Source organism: Betta splendens, chromosome 19 (genome assembly GCF_900634795.4).
Source record: "Betta splendens chromosome 19, fBetSpl5.4, whole genome shotgun sequence".
Classification (NCBI taxonomy): Eukaryota; Metazoa; Chordata; class Actinopteri; order Anabantiformes; family Osphronemidae; genus Betta; species Betta splendens.
This window is the reverse complement of record NC_040898.2, coordinates 12,226,179-12,247,085: the sequence shown is the minus strand read 5'-3', so window position 1 is coordinate 12,247,085 and position 20,907 is coordinate 12,226,179. Positions and strand designations below refer to the sequence as shown.

The 20,907-nt window shown below is 41.7% G+C and overlaps 1 protein-coding gene across 13 annotated transcripts in view; it reads right to left on the bottom strand.

The window, feature by feature from the left end:
• LOC114845886 (cadherin-related family member 1) overlaps positions 1-17,276 on the bottom strand; it is a 73,020-nt gene extending 55,744 nt beyond the window's left edge. For 5 of the 13 annotated variants that reach the window (XM_055504429.1, XM_055504425.1, XM_029134446.3 and 2 more), the window contains exons 1-5: positions 17,114-17,239; positions 16,851-16,925; positions 14,064-14,174; positions 13,524-13,604; positions 10,143-10,274 (exon numbers count right to left, since the gene is read on the bottom strand). The gene's annotated coding sequence lies outside the window, so the exon portion shown is untranslated. Of the gene's footprint in view, positions 1-10,142; positions 10,275-13,523; positions 13,605-14,063; positions 14,175-16,837; positions 16,926-17,113 lie in introns of all 13 variants that reach the window. The other 8 variants (XM_055504426.1, XM_055504428.1, XM_055504431.1 and 5 more) reach the window with 8 other exon arrangements.
• Positions 17,277-20,907: the final 3,631 nt, after the last annotated feature.

Genomic DNA, 20,907 nt, shown 5'->3' with positions numbered 1-20,907 from the left:
ACTTAAATTACATTCTGCGTTACATGATTTCAGAAACCTGGTGCAAGAGGCCAGTTCAAGTGGCAGTGTAATGCAGAAAGGTGAAGGCAGAGCTAGGACCACGTTACTTAAGGATATAGAAACATAAATAATACAGTGAACAAAGCTTTGTGATAATTGAGAAAAGACAGGGGCGCAAGAAGGTGACATCAGCCATTAACCTTATATCAAGCCATTTTGTAAATCAATGTCACTCACATTTAATAACAAGTGTAATCAGAGGAATTATGCAGATTTAATTTGATGCCTCTTGAATTATGCAAATTTCAGCCAAATATAATGAATCCTGACACCTGACCAGTGCGGTATACAGCATGACTGGTTCTCATCGTTACGGCTGATAATATTTGGTAAAAAAAATGCACAGGAGATCATCAATTACATTATTGCTGCTGACTATAACGAGTCACTAATGTGTGTCTCTGTTTTGTGTTGAACATTTGGTTGCAATAACAAAGACATTTAAAGTGGCAGAGCCCATATTCAAGCTACACTGGATGTTATTAAAAAGTCTTTGTGAACACAGTGAAATACATGAAAGAAAACAAATGACAAATGTATCCCGCCGAAGCAATTTTCTGTGTATTGTATTAGTGACCAACATGCCTGCATGACCCACCAACTCTGACAACAACCCCTCAGACACACCGTTACAAGTGGCTCATAATAACAAGGCGACTCCTCGCATCGGATGCAGTCAGCTGGTTCACTACAACCAAATGTTACGGAGTAAAACAGCATGTCATGCTGCCATATGACACGGTGAAATAAGATTACACGAGATCCATTTCGAAGTGCAGTGGCTGGCCTATTCTGGCATGCAATTTGTAATAGACAAATACCATAAGAGGAGGACTACTGAGCCATAAATGGTGACACATGCTCACACATTTAGCAGTTTATATTTTTAATCGTTACATTTATTTTATTTTAAAGCAATATAAATTATAATTAATTTAGAATTACATAAAGATATTAATCTTTGATACTAATTTCTGCGACATTTTGCATATAAAATGATTAACAAGATACTTAAAGAAATAATTTTCTAGACATGAGGTCAATCTGGTTTATAACAAGCTAAAGTAAAAGTCCTGGCTTATTTTAGGTGCACAGTTCCAGTTGTTTCTCTCGTCGGTCTCAGATGGTGTGTGTTACTAAGGAGTCCTTTAGCGTGCACCGCTCTAGGAGTAAAATGAGCTTCGATCTGTCCCAGAGGTAGCCCATCAAGAGGTGGGAAGGTTAGTTGGTCGTCACAGCTATCTAGACCCTGGCCTGTGAAAGCCTGCCAGAATCAATGCTAATTATGCTGCCATCTGTGAGGTGCCTGTGCTAGGCTGACACCTGTTCACTTCCAAGTGACGTACAAAAACTTCAATCACGCCAGGAAACAAGACGCCAGCACTGCTGAAGGGGGAAATGATTAGTACAAGTATTGACAGCAACAATAGTTGGGGACAAGCAACTGCATAGGACACGGATCAGCATGGGCCCTACGACCAGTCTGGAGTTACACAGCCAACTGCATCGCATCGTCATGTAGCCTGAAACATATTATCACTGTTGGCTTAATGCTACAAATTCTGACTAAAAAAGTCTAATTGACCCTTTTACTTTGTCAGCACGGTCGGTTCACTCCTGGAATCCCAGCTCAGCCTACAGTACAGTACGAGTGTGATAAATGTCTCCAGGCTATAGCAACACTGTCCTTTTCCAGATAATTTATCATCCAGCGACAATCAGTCAAAGGACTTGATTAATATTTTCTGGGGGATCTTTTCAACTTTGGAGGCTGATCTAGGCAGCCACATTAGGCAGAATGTTTGCAAGAGGAAACCAATAAACTAGGTTCGGCTGTTTGCTCACTGAGACCAGGGGGCTGTCAATTCTTTGCCCCTTGAAAGAGATCTGCCATTAAGGTGACATGAGAAACAAATGAGGCCAATTTCTCCTCCAATGTCCCATCTGATCTGTCAATAAAGGCCCAGCAGCCGCAGGATGCTCTGAGATGGATTTTCCTCGCAGCTAGACAATCAGAGGAATACATCTAACTTTCCTCCGATATGTGAATCACCTAAACAAAACCGATGGACTAGCGTTAAGTAGCAACTACTGATCTGGTTACAGCCAAATATATGAATGAGATTTAATTATGAAATTTGTTTATATCTTACAAGCTGTGAGAAGTTTGTCAATGCATTTGGATGTTTGTTTGTTTGTCTGGACACACAGATTAACACCTACCTCACAACAAGGTGTAGCAACAAAGGACTTCATCTACAGTTTTTTTACTATTCACATTCTGTGTCAGAATGCAAAACAATTAGTAGCTGTCAGCGGATTGATATTAAGAAGCTTAACCTCAAAAACTGACTGGACTAGTCAGCAGTAGCACGAAATACAGTAAGTTTCCAGCTGACAGAGGTATAGATCAGCAGCTCTGAAAATCCAGTTATGGCTATACTGCTAATAGATCTTTCTAAAACAGCTTGCAAAATGCTAATGGTGATACAGACCCGTCTTTTACCCTGCCCGGGTTCAGTGCTAAACAGAAATTAGAATAGATCATGATTAGAAACAACATTACAGGCCAAAGTGTGGTTGTGATACTTATATGTAGAATTATTGCCTCATCTGCCGAGCTGCAGCATTGATAGGCATTCATTAAGTATGCAGCTCATAAAGTCAAATGTTTTTCAATAAATATCATGGGAACTAGGCTCCAGATCCTCCACATTCAGAGACTTACAATGGCAGCATATGTTGAGGTGGATTGAGTCCTCAGGCTCCAATCTGGCTCTCTCTCCCTCGGACTTAGAAGATAAATTATGTGGGCTATTTTTCCATTATGTTAATCAAAACACGCGCCATATGCATTACTATTATTAGACGGGTAACAGAAGACATCCTGTTTTCAATGTGAAACTGTGAGACTGAGCCTTAATTGATCACAAACACAGTTTTAGGATAGTTGAAGATAATTCAACAGCTGGCCTTGTTTATGTCTCTTGTTAACATGTTATATATGCTTTATGGAGTGTCAATTGATGCTGCTTCATATTACAGCAGGCTCAGTGTGTGATGAGCAGCATAACAAACAAACAGGGTAATCAAATGTGATTTTTAAAACAACAGAACATCCATTTCAGTTGCTTTGCCAATGCTAAATGCTACCGTTAGAGGATGGAGGATTTGGTTTACGTGCCTTTAAGTACAACAAACAAAGCAAGTGCAGTTCTGGCACTTAACCCGGCCTCGGAATGCATGTGGGCCCACCTGAGCTGCGCTAATTGTTTCTAGATGCACATAAGGTCTCAGGCACCATCTTAAATTCCAAGGTTGCACTTAGAGCGCACTGGTTGTCCTTGACTGGAGCCAGACACAGGTCTAGAGAGGGCCGTTTGGCCAACAAAGTCACAGTTATGGCCTTTGTCATCTCAATTAGCAGGCGGGTGCTAAAACACAGAGCTTAAATGGTGGCATCAGTGTTAACCTGGGACACAACACACTGCCCATAAACCCCCAGCACTTATGCCTACTGCTGACCAAGCTGTTTGTCTCTCATTATCTGCCAGCAACAAAACCAGGCCCAGAGGTTACACTAATGCTCCACTGTTTGGAAAAGTTACCAAAACTACTGTTGTTAGATGGAAGAATGAAATGAAGCACAAGCGAGTCCAGTTGGTCGACTACATCTGTCATCCGTTTCACCACCGGTGAGATAAGGTGGTACAGTGAGCCTCAGGAAAAAGGTTATTATTAAGAGTCTCCACCTTTAGAAACCGCCTCTGATTAAATTAGACTCATTTTAAGGTCAATGTATTTCTTTAATCAGTTGTCCCTTTTGATCATCCCTGCTAACAGTGCTCCTCAAACCCAGCCTGAGGTAATTGCTCCTCCTTACTGCCTCACTGTCTGTACTCACATGTGCATGGTTTAATGTTTGCAGCGTTTTCGGCACAGGCAGAGCACGTAATGCTCTGCATGTTTAACAGTCATTTCCATAAGTAAGTGCAATTTCTGTACAGTTTGTTCCTGTGTAATGAAGTGAAATCTTGTTTGTATTCCCCCTATTTCGCAAGGAAACCCACTCAAGCAGCTACACAGGAATTAAAGCGGCTAAAAATTAAAAACCGGCACTATCTTCAACTGAATGTCACACTATTAGGAAATAAAATCAATTACTAGCATACTAAGTAGGTCTGTTTTTGTTATTTCTGATTTTATTTTCGGCAGAAGCTTTTATTCCCTTATTGTTATTGTCTGACTCTATAAGTGACCTTAACAAGAAAAAATGCAAATGATGTGCAAGAGAAAATGGCTAACATTTATTTATCCTTGCTGTTCCCTTGTCTTGTTGGTGTCATTAGAACAGTTCGCTGCGTCCCATTCTCTCCCATTATCTCTGCTATCAACGCAGCACAGCAAGATTCCAGCAGGGCTATAAATACTTCCCCTGGACCACATACGGCTAGCACATCATCTCCCAGACACAGCTTAATGATGGAAAAAAATCTAATGTGTTTTTGCCCCCTTTCTTCTTCACATTCCCACAACACTAGGAAAAAAAAGAGTGAGCCAGCTTGCCGAAGTTACACATACATATAGTTGAAAAAATACATTTGCACCTAAATATCAGCGGCGTCTTAGAAGGTGTGAACGGAAATGATAGATGTCTGTCTAAAGCATCCACTGGCACAGGCTTTTGTCGATTGCACCAGGGTCACTGATGCTGGCTCCACGAATCCATTAGAGCGAAAATGCAAAAAGGACACTTTATCTGAATTCATTATAAATGGATCTATATCTTATGTTTAGGGCCAAGGACACGATTTGTATCACAATGCAAATATCTATCATTAAATGGTGACAGTTCATTTTTCCTGGCAAAGAAAGAAAAATGTTTTCTGTGCTGCAGTCTTTCGGCACCGTTATTTTTTTCCTGATAAGGCGCCACCAAAGCAGTCGAAGCAGATTTGTTATCCAAATTGAATGGTTAGTCATAATTTCATTAGGGGGAAATATCCAGTTTCATGATTTGCATATATCGTAACATTACAGGTAAATAGTATGACAAATATACCAGGTACTGTGAAAAGAAAGCACACTGCACTTGTATGCATTTTGTGATATGAAAAAAAAAGATTGTGTCTGTGTCTCATTAAAAAATAATTATAATACTTTATTGGGGAAATGAATATATATGACATACAATGCATAATAAAAATAAGTAAAATAACTACTTTAAATCAGCAGTAACCCCGTCCAACTTCTCCTCCATACAAACTGTCGCATCATCATTTTTGTGTGCTCACAAACTTGTACCCACTTTGTCTGATGCAGTGAGTTGAATTGCTGAGCACATGGCTGGGCATGTCAGTCAAAGAGCAAAAGGAGCATCCCGTTGTGTCGCTATCTAAATAATGGCTATAAAGCGTAGCTAACGGTGTCCTCTGAAACGTGCTCAGGTGGAAAGAACTAGACAAACAGAGACAGCCACCGCAGTGCTCCCTGACACAGAGGACAAAGTGAGGGCCTCATTTCCTCCCTCTAATCAGTGTTTACATCCACCCCAGTGCCAATGGCTGGTGACTGAGCAAGACGTGTATCAATCACCACAGGCAACCTAGCCAGAGAGGACCCACTAATACACAAACTCACAACATACACTCTGCTACAGACAGACACACCAGGCTAGTAACAAGGAGAGCTGTGCTGCTTTCATCTTCTCCTCGTCCTCTTCTATTGTGTCCTCTCTCTCTCTCTCTCTTTAATGGGTGCAAAGAAATTACTGCTAATTAAGGATGTAAGTGGTGGCAGAGAGTGACTTCTAATTCTACATTAAATTGTCTCTTACCGCAGCAGAAAAATTTATCAGAGAAGGTAATGTCAACTTTTATTGGGGAGGGTTATTTGCATTTCTGCACACGCTGATTCTAGGATGTGCAGCGCCTACAAAGCCAAGCAGAGGGCACATGCTGCTTCCCAGAGAGCAGGAGGGTTCACAGTCATTGCTACTGCTGTCCTCACACTAAAGGACTTTCCGTACTTAACGACAAATACAGAGAGCTTCTGCTGTCACTTGCTTTCCTCCTCATACGTTTACAAGGTCACAGAACGGCCGTAAATACTGAATGAATGCATGAGAAACGGCTCGGCGTGCTGACTAAAACTGGGTTAGGTGATGTGACTGAGCACATTAATTATCTTCGCAGGCAATCTTGAGGTGAAAGCAGCAGATTTGAGGTGCAGCCAACAGAAGCGGTCTACAAGGACCGCAAAGTCAGAGGGCATGCCAGCAAACATGTGGTAGGTGCCAAGCTGCAGGGTCTCAGAGCCGGGCGCGAGGGACGGGAATGATTAGAGATTTATTACAGCTTTTCTGCAAAGTCATGCAGGCGGCCATATGCATCAATGACACAGAGGATCTATGAGACACCCGAGCATAAATACAGACGTACTGCACACATGCAACAAGACAAACACTGGTCACACTTACAAAGCCCTCAGACTGTGTTTGCTTGGTCATCGATTGACCCCCAAGTGAAGGACCTCATCATTCTCTCAGCTGTTCCTACGTGGCATCCAGCTCAATCCATTTACATTTAAGCACAGCTCTGCTCGGCCTAATTAGTTCCATGGCTCCATTAGTCTACATTGTGGTCAATCCATTCATCACTTTGCATGTTAGTTAAAAGCCCATTTCTCTGATCCTGTCACTGTTCTCTGCCTAATACGGTTCTTTTTTCTAGAAAGCAGAGTGAGGAGGATTATGGGTAACTAATTATCAACAGGCTGACATCACAATAGCCCCAGTATGACTGGAAACTTGTAGATACTAAACTACAAATCTGATAATTTGAAATGTTTTTAATTAACACACCAACTAGAACTAATGAGTAGTAGATATTTGTCTAATGAAAAAAAAAACTAAACATTCAGTCGGTACATGAAAAACAGATTTTCAACAGCCTTATATGTATCTAAAAAATATATATATATATATATAATAAATGCAAAGTGAGGAAGATGGCAAAAAAAAGAACGACAGAGAGAAAAGAGGGGTGGTAATGATCCCTGCATTGAGAGACTTGGCTCACCCACTGGCATGCTGGCTCATATGGTCCACTGGCTCCAAACTTGCTGAGGTCTAAAACTCACATTATGCCTTAAAAAAAGCAGGCAGCCAGGACCTTAACACACTGAAGCTAATTAATTCTCAGACATAATGAGACATTATCATGTTTGATGTTCAGTTCATGTACTCTCAGGGTGCTCTCTGCTATCACGACACAAACACTTTTGTGAAATATTGCTCTGACAAAGAGGTAACAATAACTTAGCAGGCAAAGTTGTCACGTTAGACAATGTGAATGTGGGTTTAAAGATTTTTTTTCTCATTTGTGTAGTTTTTGTTGATTTAAGAAAGCAGGTATCCAGGTTATGGAGGTTCTGCTTATACAACTATTCCCTTAGTTAATTATATCCCATTTGTATTGATTTTATCATCGCCAGGTCACCATCATTTTACGCCTGCTATCTGTTGAAGACAAGTGCAGTGAGGACACCTCTCAGGATGATTCAGTGTCTGGTAGAGTCCCTGAAAGCAGAACTCATTTCCAGGCCAAGCTACCCTGGAGTCCCAGCAGGGAGACATGAAGCAATCTCAGGCCTGTGATGCCCTCCCACTGTACCCGCTCCCCTTTCACTCCCACGTACTTCCCTTTTATCTGGAATCTATTTTCCCTCTCCCCCCCCGTAAGGTAACTCCATCAGAAATTTTACATCTCGCCCCTCTCTCTTAGGTTTCCTCTTCCCATGATGGATGAGCTCCACTCTGGGGTGTCTCAGCCTGTCCATCATGCCCTGCGATTAGGAATTAAAATTTGCAAACGTTTCACAATAGCCACCCCCATTTTTCTCCAGCCTTCTCGGCCTCTGCTCCTCCACAACCCCACCCACTCTCATCAAACCGCACCTGCCACACCAAAGCCGCCATCGCCACAACCAAAAGCCTTATTGGCACCGTTAGCGTGACATCCACATGCAGGCTAACACAGTATCCCCAGTTCAGATGCACCAAACACCTACATTCATCTAAGTGTGAAAAAAAACATAATTTATTTTGTACTTCCCAGATAATTTACTTTTTTCTTCCCTTTCTACAGGAATTCTCCATTTCCCTATAAAATGAAAATTCATCTAGAATTACATCTTATGTCATCATTATGTTTATTAAGCGTGGATGATGTATATGAACAGCGCTGGCTTGCTGCTGAGTGCTTAATGATGCATAAGATTAAGCCGAGGCTCTCAGCTGCGCTGTGACTCCCCTCTGGTACCCATACTGCCGAGGCATGCTGGGAGTACAAGCTCCAAACGGCCATCAGGTGAAAGGAACTAACATCTCTCTTTTTGTCTGTGTGTGAATGAGACCGAATGCGTGTGTGTATTCACGTTTTGTGCACACCGCTGAATGGAAGCGCGTTTCCTCCTGTGCACACGTAAGAGCCGTAGAGGAATGGTGCACTATCAGCGCGCTTTATCGTATCTGTCCACCTATATTAGAAATAACTTGCTTCTGTCCTGCTCGCCCTGCTTTGCTGTTGGATTTTTTCTATCTTTCTCATCTCTTTCTCCTCTCTTCCCCTTTAACTATTACTCCCAGTGTCCTTCCTCCCTTCATTTCTCTTCTCCCCTTCTCTCTGCCACGCTGCTGTTTTGCTGCAGCAGTCTATGACAAAAACATTATCCTTCTGCTGCTAAACAATCCAATAAACCTCTCCACAGGGAGGAAGTTAACCTCTTGTCTGTTCGACTGATGCCTTCCAGACCACGTGACTGCTGCCACAGTAAATTCAAATCATTAGTCTCCTTGCCCCCCATCAGAGAAAAACTTCTATTAGTAATGGAGACCTCGTAAGAGACCTTCCACAGAGAGAACTGCCTTCCCAATTCCCAGTGGAGAAATCCCGAGCAAAAAACTAATTCTACTTTTAATAATCTGTCATCAAGACCAGAGGCAGTCATAAATTATGTGGGGAGCATGTGCAGGAGCGAGCCACAAGAGGGAAATCAGGGTAGAAAATCAAAGCCCAAGTTTGACAAACTTTCCTGAAGATAAATAATAACTTACAAACCGGATTAGTTGTTAAGTCGCAGGCGAGTGCACATTCAAGCCACTTCAATCAGCCAATGCAGATGAAGAATTTATAGGGGGAACTCATCATTTGTTTTCCCACTCTTCTCCCTCTTTTTATATGCATCCCACCTTTTCTCATCCCTGTCTCCTTCAAGCTTATTATATTCAGGGCCTGCTGTCACACCCTGGGCTGGTTTTTATCATTAACTCCTTGTGCCCCACACCAAGATCATGTGCAAAGGCATTTTTAGGTGACAGATTTTGTTTGTTGGGAGGAGGGCGCTCTAAGCCGCAAGGCCTGCTCTTTGTTCCTGTGTCAATATCTTTGTAAACTATCGACATGCATCATAATCGCTCCCTTATATCAAGTGCAGACTAAAGAACAATCTCCATTAGGTGACAGCGCACCGGCAGGTTGATAAATGCTCCCTGACGAAAGGGAAGGAATTGCGTAAAATAAAGAGGCATGTTCCAACAAGTCTTGTCAAAATGGTATTGATTTAATCATCTGCAGAAATACACATTCTTGGTTAGTGTAGCGTGCAGCAGAGATGGCAGCTGAAGCTGGGATACGCTTTCCAGTTGTTGACGAGGAGACGCTCTCCCTCATTGGCTTTGCAGGTGATGAAACACACGCTGAGCTACGGTCTAATTTTGTTTTTTGTTCCGTCTTCCCCTCCATCTCTTCCCTTCCCTTCAGACGCTAAGAAACCTCAGCAAATCTCCTGTTCTATTTTTATTTAGGGCCAACAAATATAACTTAACGCGAGTGGGCGAGTCTATATGTAGCACGCGGCCATTGCCAGCCTTCTCCTTGGCCTCTCAGCAGAGTGCAGAGGCGATAGATAACAATAGCCCTCCATCATCCAGACACACAAATGGTACTCCAGTAGCTGGAGTGAGGTGGCCAGAGGTCTGGGAGTGTTTATTTAACATTGGGGTGTTGGAGAGTGTGTCTCACCTTGGGACAAATAGATCCCCTCTTCTTCCTCCTTTGGCAGCCAGAGAGTAAACACCGTGGCAGAAAACTGGAGGCCTCACTGCCCTTAAGAGCAAGTTCATCAGGATAGTGGGTAGGTTCATCACTGTCTGACTGTAAAAAGGAACAATGACTGTTATTTTTAAATACTTGTGTTGCTAACATATGTAACACGAGAAGTGGAAAAGCCTCTACCCTTTGTGAGAGCGTAAAACAAAAATGTAGGCTGACATAAAAAGCCAAGCAGTGACTTCAGCCGCAAAAGCAGTTGTTTTCTTCCAACTGTAATCATTTAGAAGGTTAAAGGGGGCATTATTATCTCTGCACAGCCCATCTGAGCAGTGATGAGGTGAACACAAATAACATGCTTCCACTACAGAGGGAAGATGTGTGGCTGCGGCCGCTGGGGGTTGGAGACAATCCCACAGTGACCTGACCTTGACATGTCTGAGTGAAATGGTGGTGGAGGCTAATACCTCATCATATTGAGTTTGACTTTGAGCTCACTGTAGTGGGCATCATAAAACAATGGATAACAGTATAGACAAATGTTTGTAACCACGGACGATTACAATACGCTACTATTAAACAAAGCCTTGTCTTCAGCTAATAACGATTTCCAAAAACGGAAACCACAGCGTCACAGTTGCCATGCATCGATACTGAAATATTTCATTAACTAGAAATGACTTAAAGCAATAACCCAATGAACATCATGGGACAAAATACAGCATACGCAAATATACACAAAAACAGTAAAACCTCAAAACCGGTAGAACATGACTGCATCATAAAATGTCCACATAAAAAAAAAAGGCACGGGATATAATTCATCAAATCAAGCAAAGAGTGAAGCTTCAGACATTATTCAGCCCAGGAGGACAAGTGCAAAGCAGAGGGGGACACCTCATGTGAGCACAGGCCTTTATATATTACCTCCTGCTCTGAAGTAAGGACAAAGAGAATGAAGATGACTACCCTGTCACGGGACAAAACAGATGAAGCAGACACTGCTGACTGAACTGTTCACTTACTGCAACTTGGCCTTTATACAACACACAGAAACCAACATGTCTTTGATATTTATTTATCTAAAACACTTGGTATTTTCTATGACACAGATAGGTAGCTGGATCATTTATGACTAGATGTGGTTTCAAAATAAGCTAGTATTCATATAGAGTAAAAAAATGAGATGGATACATCACTTAGGGTTCTTTATTCCTCTAACAATTAAGGCAATCTCAATCTTTATGTCGATAATGAAGATGTGTGTAATATCAACTAGTCAGGGTAATTAATAGGAATGTCAGTGACACTGTATTAATAGCATCATGCATAGCATCAATTTAGTATAAATTGTCGTTTTGACAAGCCATTTTAATTAAAACTATCACACAAGAATTAAAGGACCGTGGTCGTCATTTTGTGAGACTATCAAATAATGTTACCATCTGGTATTTTTTGCATGTCTTCTCCCTGCTAATTATAAGTGATACTCAAAAGGTTAGAGGCACTTTGGCAGATGCAGTGATCACCACCATACTGTCCCTGCAATAACCCACAGGTCATTACACTGTACATAGTGATTGCCTGCTGTTCCATCAGATACACACTAACTATGAATGACCAGAACTTTGAATGTCCTGAGACGATATCTTACGTTTCCATACATACATATACTATATTATTTGTAGTTTTGCTTTATTTTCAAGCTTCCCATGGTATGGGATGCACAAAGCTAAGCAACAGTGCACTTCAGTCCTCAGTTAGCAGTGATCTAGTCCTGGAATCAATCTTCCTGACCACTCAGAGCCCCGGAGTGAGCTCAATATGGGCTCAATTCCTTTGGGCTGCTTCAGGGATGAATTGAAATAGCACTCCTCAACAGTCGCCTCGCAAACCATCGTTACAGGAAATGCCGCTTTTTATTCATCCACGTGCAGCGGCTGTGCCTCTAAAGAGTGCACAAGAGCTCTCTGTGTGCCGGTGACTTTCCCAGTGGTGCAGAAATCACACGTCTGAAGATGACAGCCCTGCTTCTAATTAAGGTGTTTCCAAAGTGGTCTGTGGATAAGCTAGGACCGTAAAGTGTAGTGCTACAACAACTTGATAATATACCTAATGTAAGGTCAAATCAAATATTTAATTCTCCTTGTATTGTACTTGTGCTATTTTTGTTTGTTTCCAGTGCGTGCATCAGTCTAACGGCCTGTGAGAGCAATATCTAGGCGATGATCTAGGTGATTTCTGAGTAGTCATTCCTTTTTTGTGTCAGACATACAGTACCGGACGTACACAGTCTTAGGGCAAAGCTTGTAAAGCCACTAGAGGCAAATTGTAAGATGCTACAATGCAGCAAAATAAACAAACTAACAGTAAACAGCCTGATTATTGTGAATACACTAAAATATCATCCTTGTTTATTAATGAGTCTTCGGATTCCATCAGTCCTAACAAACTTCACAGATGATCTGTTTTACTGTAACATAGGATCTGTCAAATTGTCTCGGTGAAAGACTAACTCTGCGAGTAAGCAAGCGAGCAACAGATCATTCATATGAGAGAATGATGGAATGAGTAAATGAAAGAATGCACTGAGTAATTGCAGCAAATAAGAGAGCGAACAGCCTGACCTCTTTGCTGACTTGTGTTTCCAGTCAGTCGTCCTGGTTACTATGCGTCATGCTTTGTTTCATCTGACGTGCAATTATTTTTTCCATTAAATACACAACATGTATTTCACTTAGTTTTTCTGAGTGAAATTTCAATCAGAGGCCATTACACTCTTCAGACAGAGAAAGTTTAGAAAAATAACAAGACGCACTGGAAAAGAAAATAATGCTCTGTCAACAGAGATGGAAAACACAAAAATAATCATTTGCAAGAAGCAGGTGATGCATATGTTAAAGTGTCAAGAAGCAGAGGAGAAATTAATAGCTTTCTGCCATAAGCATTCTCTGATAAATATGATTACATTTGCATACTTCATTTTACTCTTGATCTGCCGTCGCTGTGATTCTTGTGATTCTCGTGTGCCAGTTCCGAAAGGAAAAGTACTTTCCATCACTGCCCAAACATGAAACAAGTATTTTGGCTCCCGTTAGGGATTTCCCTGATGATCATCCATTGACTGAATAAACAGCAGGGGTACAGTATGTCACCAAGACCACGTGAGACGTCAGCAAAGGGAGCGGTTAAGGTAGATTTTAATTACGCAAAGCTTTGCTGCAATGTAAACACTGCGATGTGAATAATGTGTAAATCAATGATTTGAGGAGATGGTGGTGAATGGGTCTTCTAGGAAGTGTTTTTTGCCTCATTAACTTATCAATAACCCCATGTGACGTATCTTCTATTTACCCCGATAAGGAAGACTGTCCATTCCGGTGTAATGGTCCTGTGTCTGTCCCTCATCTTGACATGTGGCGATAGAATCAACTCCTGAAAGCAGAGAGAACAGTTTCCGATCGGTGCATTAGACTTTCCTTTAATTCTGCATTGTGTAAAAGTAACAAGCTGCGTTCAAGGTGCCAACTCTGGCTCATGTTTTGCTACTTTATCAAGGTGCTGCCCTGCTGCATTCATGCCACAGGTCACTGAGCAGATTGGTGCCCTCTGGTCTGAGTATCTGCTTTTATGTGGTTGGAGACATGCAGTGATTGAGTTATGTTTTTCCAATTCGGTAATGGACCTCAAAACTATGCTGCATCTAGAAAAACAAGGGGAGTACTAAGTAAATGTTGCTTTGTGTTAAATGTATCCTTAGTCCTATGAACTCCTTTTACTTCCTGAAGGACATGGACAGGTTTTGTGTAACATTTTCAGAAATGTAATGTCCTATATGGAAGCAGTAACAAAAACTTTTTACAAACTACTTTTTCATGTCTTTAACACACATACCCATGGTTTACGTATGGTTCTGTGGGCAACGATAGTTGCACTTCTCCCCTGCCGTTTTCCAGTTCAGGATTCCAATTAACCTGTGCAAAGCGTGACGCCAATCACAGGACTCTGTATCGACAACAGGCATGAAAAGAATAATGCTGTTAGGATGATGTAGCTTACTGTGGGGGACTACTCCCTCACTGGTGACAGAGAAGTTTGCTCCAGTCATTTATCAAGTCCTCTCTGGCCACCGAGGGGCTGGCGAGTCCCAGGGCCGCCTGCTGCTTGGGGGGCCAGCATGCAATATGTGCATTTTAGGCCTCTGGTGGGCTGGCAAAAACTGCTGATGTGCTCACTGCTGCTAAGTTTGATGGATTTGTTGTTGTCATTTGCTTTGGTTCTGTTCCCCACAACAAAACAAAGGGAATCATTAACTCTTTTGTGCTGTATGGGACTTTTATGGGTTGGGGATAATGCAAAACGAGATGGGGTACAGATGGGGTCAGCTGGAGCGTTCTGTTGCTAGAGATTTCCAGAATGGGACGTTGAACATGCATGGATGATCCTGCATAGAGAGCTGATTACAGAATGATTTAGTGACCACCGATATCCCCTTTCTTCTCAAGCTCCCATCACTGGGCTCATTTCAGTCGCAAGAGTGCAACTGGCAGTGTTCACCACTTATATTTATAGCCAATCACTGTTTAGCACCTCATGCGATGTTCTGGCTAGACTCAAGACCGAGCTATTACAGTGCATCACCGTTAGAGGCTCACAGTGTTTACTGTTGCAGGCTTGGCAAAGGGCTGCGCTACCATTTAGGGTTGTTGCTATGATTTTGATACACTGTAAGACTAAATGCAGTCAACATAAAATGTCAACACTGGATAAAGCAGAGTGGACAGTCGGCAATTTTGTAAAATGAAAAATACATCAATTTTGCAAGTACTGCAGTTAACATACGGCTTTACTGATGATTCACCCTCATATAGACCAAACCACAATTTAAATCATGAATAACCCTCTTCTAATAACTTTCTACCAGTTCAGCCTCAACCCGTAGCGTTTGTATGGATGAAGAGACATGTTTGGTCGAGAGCAGGCAACCATGCAGTTGCTAAACTTCAAGGTGAAGACTTACTTCCTCGAGGGAGACTTGAAGATCAAGACAAATCCTCTTATTTTTCTCTGTCAAGTCATCACAGTCCGAGACAAAATACAAATTGAGATTGTAGAAATGGTCTGCGACAGGCTGCTGTTGACTGCAAGGGTTACAGGGGTGATTGAGTGTGTGTTTGACTGCCCAAGGCCAGGGGCTAACAGTCCTGTTACAAAGACAAGGTCGTCTCAGAGAGAGAGTAGCCTCAGCACATAGTCCCACTGTTCCTGACTTCTATGAACACAGACCTGCACCCGAAATTGATTAGGGCAGCAGAACATTACTTGGGGAATGATATCATCAAGACAAATGTAAGTGTATACTTTGTTATCTCTACCTCTGTATGACTGAGCATACAGTAGGTTCTGACTTCAGACAATTGTGTCCTCCTTAAAAGCTGAGTGTCGTTGAAAAAGTGTTTTTTTTCCCGATCGAGGGGTCAGCAGTCATCAGAATAATTTCATTGAGCCTAATGTCATAGGAGCATAGAAGAAAAATGGCTACACTACGCTGTAGCAAGTTCTATCAATAATGACCAGAGAGTCAAAGCAGCCTTGATATGTTCCTATTACTACAATCAATAACTCAAAACAGGAAACTTATTTCCCATAAAAAACAATTTTTTCCTTTTTATTGTATTTTAATGAAACACACTTGGTTCTAAAGTAGTAATTCATTCCATTTGTTATGTTTGGACAACTCATTAACATTATCATCTATTATCATTAGATGGAAATTTTAAGCTTCTTCTCCCTTGAGATGCAGCGCGTTTCTTCTCTTCAGTTTGCATTAAAACAAATGTGGACCTGCTGATGCATTAGATTAATGTGCTCACTCACTGTCTGCTAGAGAGCTCCATTCCAGCGACAAGACCAGGTTTCAGCCTTTTGAGTCACAGCCATGTAAAAATATTTTTTTTTTTTTTTTTTGCTTGGGAAAGCCATTTGAATGAATACAGAAAGGTTTGGCCAGTCAAAAAGAAGATAACAAGCAACTGTTATCACAAGCACTTTGCATTAACGCCATTGAATCTGTTATTACTGAATGTAAACACTACACTCTGGAAAAAGGCTGTATTTATTCACACCATATTACATAATTATTTGCCAAGAGATTATTTTTTCTGTTAATTTACGCACTAATATAATCATCAACACATCAAGCATTACTGCACTGTTTTTGCCTGACTTCATGTAACATTTACTAAATCATAATGCTAATGAGTTATTTAGACTTCCAGATCAAATCCAAACTTCCTAATTCTTGCTGAGTCTGCTGCAAAAGATCAAGGCATTTGCTAATTACAAACCCTGCTTTTTTCCTGAATAAATAATGTTGATTAATTAGCAAGTCAAAATAACTGAAGATGATCTATGTAGTATATATCACTGTCACGAAAACCTACTGAAACGTTTCATTTACATTGCCTGACTTCTTAATTACATGCATCCAAACTTTACAGATTTTATGGAAAATTAATAACATGTGAGATCAAAGGTTTCACAGAAAAAAATGCAAAGATGCTTAAATACCGAAAGACAATAGAGCTGTTTGGTTTTTAGACATATTGGATAAACACATTCCCTATTAGTGTGATTTGAACATAATGCAGTAAATACATTGTACAAACCTCATGTTCATACCTGTGTTGTCTTTTTGCTTGAAGCGATTTGCTGTTAATCCTGTGGTATAGATGAGATCAACTTAGTTGCCATCACCTAAACAAATGCAGGTCAGGTAATTTATATAGCATGTAGGCTGTGGTGCTAAATAACTAAACACTTGCTGCTACATGTAGCACCAGCTAGCTAAAATATGTGTGAAATGCTGCTTTGTTAGCTAACAAAAAACGCTACCTTAGCTAAAATTATTAGGATGAGAATACCCACTTTGCTGTTGAACTTACTGTTTCATTAATGGCCCTTTTACGTCATTATAACTTTTCAACATGAACTATTCTGAGTTGCATTTGACAACTTGCATAATATTCTGCGAACTCAGCAACACGCACTTACCAAACTCGCGGTTGTCGAGTAGCTCGCACGATATTAAATGTGCGCGAGGCTGTGAATTCAGTGTTTAGCGGGACTTCAGATTCATCCAATCACGTTCCGGAGGAGGCGGGACATTTGTTAACGACAACCAACAGGAATTTTTCACTAGGACATGATCGTCAGCTCGTCTTAAAAAACAGTAATTACTTAATACAATATTTAAATAATTGTTTTATATTATATTGTATTACTCGTTTCTTTCAGTACACTCATGTCAACACGTGGACAGGAGATGAGGACCAGGACTCACTACCAGTCCAGCACATGAACAACTGCCCTGGCCATCTGACGCACAACTGACCAAGACGCCTTCCTCCCATTCAGCAAGATTATTTACCAATTGATATTTAGGTAATTGATAATCCCAGTGAGAGTAATGTTGTCAATTTGGCACCTAAATCCTATTTTGGTGGCCATCTGGGCTCGCTGAATTGCTCCCTTGAGACCAGAGGTTGTAGGTAGTAATTATTCGGAAGCCATTTACTTTTAGAGGTGTTTAGTGCTTATATGCTTTGCCGTTAAAAAGCTGACATCACGCCCAAAACTGTACCTTTATTTTCCCTAAAGCACTGCTTCATATCAAAGGTATAAGATACATTTTATAAGATTTATGGACAAAGGGTTTATGGAAATAAAATCAAAACTTTCCAGGCTGTTCCTTAATGCAAATTACACATGTGATCTGTGTGACAAATGTCAGACTAACACAGGCTTATCCGACATGCACTGTCTGTGTACTTCGCTCACTTATTGCTGAGGCACTCTGTCAAATTGATTATCCAGTCAACTAATTCCCAGTCTATGTTTAGCTAAAGTATGATAGAATCATTGTGTCCCATGGGTGCAATTCTCATTTGTGTGTCTGTCTGTGTGAGTGAGTGAGTATTTCTGTGAAAGAGGCTAAATAATCAACAAACTGGGCCAGAAGCTGAATATTGAGCAATCTGGGACAGTTGCGGATGTGCTTCGGGGTCCTCCACAGCCAAATCCCGAGATGTAGTGTTTGATAGACAATGGCCATAAAGCACAATAATCACTGAGATGCTGTTTGGCTGCTTCCTCTAAAACTGATCGTCACATAATCCAGAGCACTTTCACTACACGTCCATCGCTGCACATCGACATTTCGGGGAGATTTGAGATGATGGTGTGAATTTTATTTTATGTAGACATTTTATGTTTTGAACAGCTGTCCCTCTGCCTTCCTCGCGAACGGATAACTGTTTATTAAATCCTGGCGTGATGTTTGAGCCGCTCCCACATTTGTAGTCGCGCTGTTTGGCAGAATAAAAACACGGACATTTGGTGGAAGGTTAGGTGATGCACACAGCGGCAATTATTTTGATCTCTTTTTAGTTCGTAACACCTAAACCACGGAGGGCAGAGCCAAGAGTCTTTTGGCTGTTATTTTTATTCTCACCCAAGTTTCCGCAACTTCATTAAATTTACTCTGAAACTGTCAAAGTCCTTGTCGTTTCCTGGTGATCTGTGCATTTTATTTACTGTCATACTCTATCTTAGTTTGCCTCAGCCTTGCTCACAGGTCCGCTCAGCTCCACAGCAGAGCATAGTCCTATACCGCTCAGTCACACAAGGACACCTTCTTCATTTCCTATTGGAGCAGAAATATCTTTATTACATTATCTGGCGTGTCTGGCCGAGCAGGGTCCGCTGAGAAGAGAGCAGAGGGTGAACGAGGTCATGTAGAACCAGGGAGAGACACTGGCATGACACTGTGACGTGTTAGGATCCCCTCCACTGAGCTGTGCCGGCGCGACAACATGAAACAAGGAAATGAGCCACAAACACTGTCCTGGCGCACCCTCCCCACTGCCCCACCTCCCAACCTTTCCAGCTAAACTTCCAGTTTAAACTGGGACGGAATCTCCAACAGTTGTACAGTATGTCACATCCTCTGCAGGTGGTGGATTGTTCAGTTAGACAGCAGCACCGCGGCCATGTGTTCATCTTGTTTAGTGCACTGAGCTGACAAGTCTCCACTGAAAGGGAATTATATGTCCTCCACTGGGTCTCCTCTCTAAATGAGAGCCATTGCCCCTATTAGATAAAGGTTAATAGTCATTTGGTGAAGAAAACAGCTGATTTTATGTCTGATCCCGGACACAAACACATCGGAGCAATGGTTACATTTGTCGCCCGCGTTACGAGACTGCTCGCGCTTTTGAAAACCCGGGAAATTTTAATCTTGACCATGGGAAGAGATTTTATGTTCATTTTGCCTGCGCCCTGCAGGCAGGAATCAATGACATTTGGAATAATTGTTGTTACGGGCGTAATCTCTGGAGGGAGAATGGGGCAAAACTGTAGAGAAGATTTGAGTAAATTACTGTGTCAGCTTCTATTTATTTGCGACCAGATTGCCAGAGGCAGCACTTCAAGATAGCCATTAGGAGTCAGGGCAATAAAGACAGAGCGTGTAGCCATTGTCGAAAAGTTAGCGTGTAATGCGGCAAGTTATCATCAAAGTGCTCCCCGTGGAGAGAGCAGAGCGCACACTGGGGAGAATACATGTGAGGAGAACCAATTATAGCTCCTCAAATCTCTCTTTCACAGAGGGAGAAGTCATAAATAGGTTGCCGTAGTGGTGCGCCCTGGCTCTATATCACACCATATGGAGATGCTTGTCTGTCTGTACCATTAAAGGTGACAGCCACCCTCGCAAGTACGCGGGCTTCACTTTTAGACAAACACTAAGAAGGTTTTAAACAGGGAAAAACAACTTTTCATGTGTTTGGAGATGCACTCTGGATGTTCTCCCCTCCCACGTATTAGGATTAGGATTAGAAGGTCGGAATTTTCTGCATCTGACCATATTTAGAGTATAAAACCTACCCAACAAATTAATAAGTGTATGTGAAGGCACAATTACTTTTTAAAAGGTTATGGCATTAGAATTATTACATCTATATGTGCCAACGCATTATTTCATGCCAGCTTCATCTTTAATGCCTGTCTCCCATTAATATGAGCCTTGGCGCCTCAGTCTGACTGTATCATTATGTAACGTATATCCAGTTTTAGCATATAGTCTCAGACTATAACGACGTCTCCAGGGATATCCTAATTAAAATGCTAATTTCATGAAAAATGTGGAAGTACACAATTAGCAGCAACTTAAATCACATAAAGCTGCTCCAGCTAGCAGGCGAGCATGAACTGGTTAATCCCTTTTACCTCTTTAACTGCATTTCGGAGGATATTACCAAAAGTAATGATAAAACAATGAATATGTAAAAAAGTCATAATCCACAGGAGGAGACACTTTTCTAATCCTCCAGCCACTTAAATATGGTATGATAACCAGTGGAAGCAGTGACTTTTAAATCTGGGATTTAAGAGAGGTGGGGGGGGGGATCAAACAATGAACAGGAAGTGGAGATGAAAAGGGAGGCTGCATTAATTAAATGACAGCGATGGGCTACAGCAGCCAAGATAAGGCAGGGAGCAAAGGGATTGAAGCTGTTTGTTGGGTCTGCCAAACAAATGGTGCAGGTCCCTGCGGGAAAGAGATTATTATGGGCTCTGTGTCTGTCAAACATGTGAACACAATACAAAAAAGGAAAGGAGGTAGGAGAGGGAGGAGGGCGCCGGGCGGCGGGCGGGCGGGCGGGGGAGGTGGGGTCCT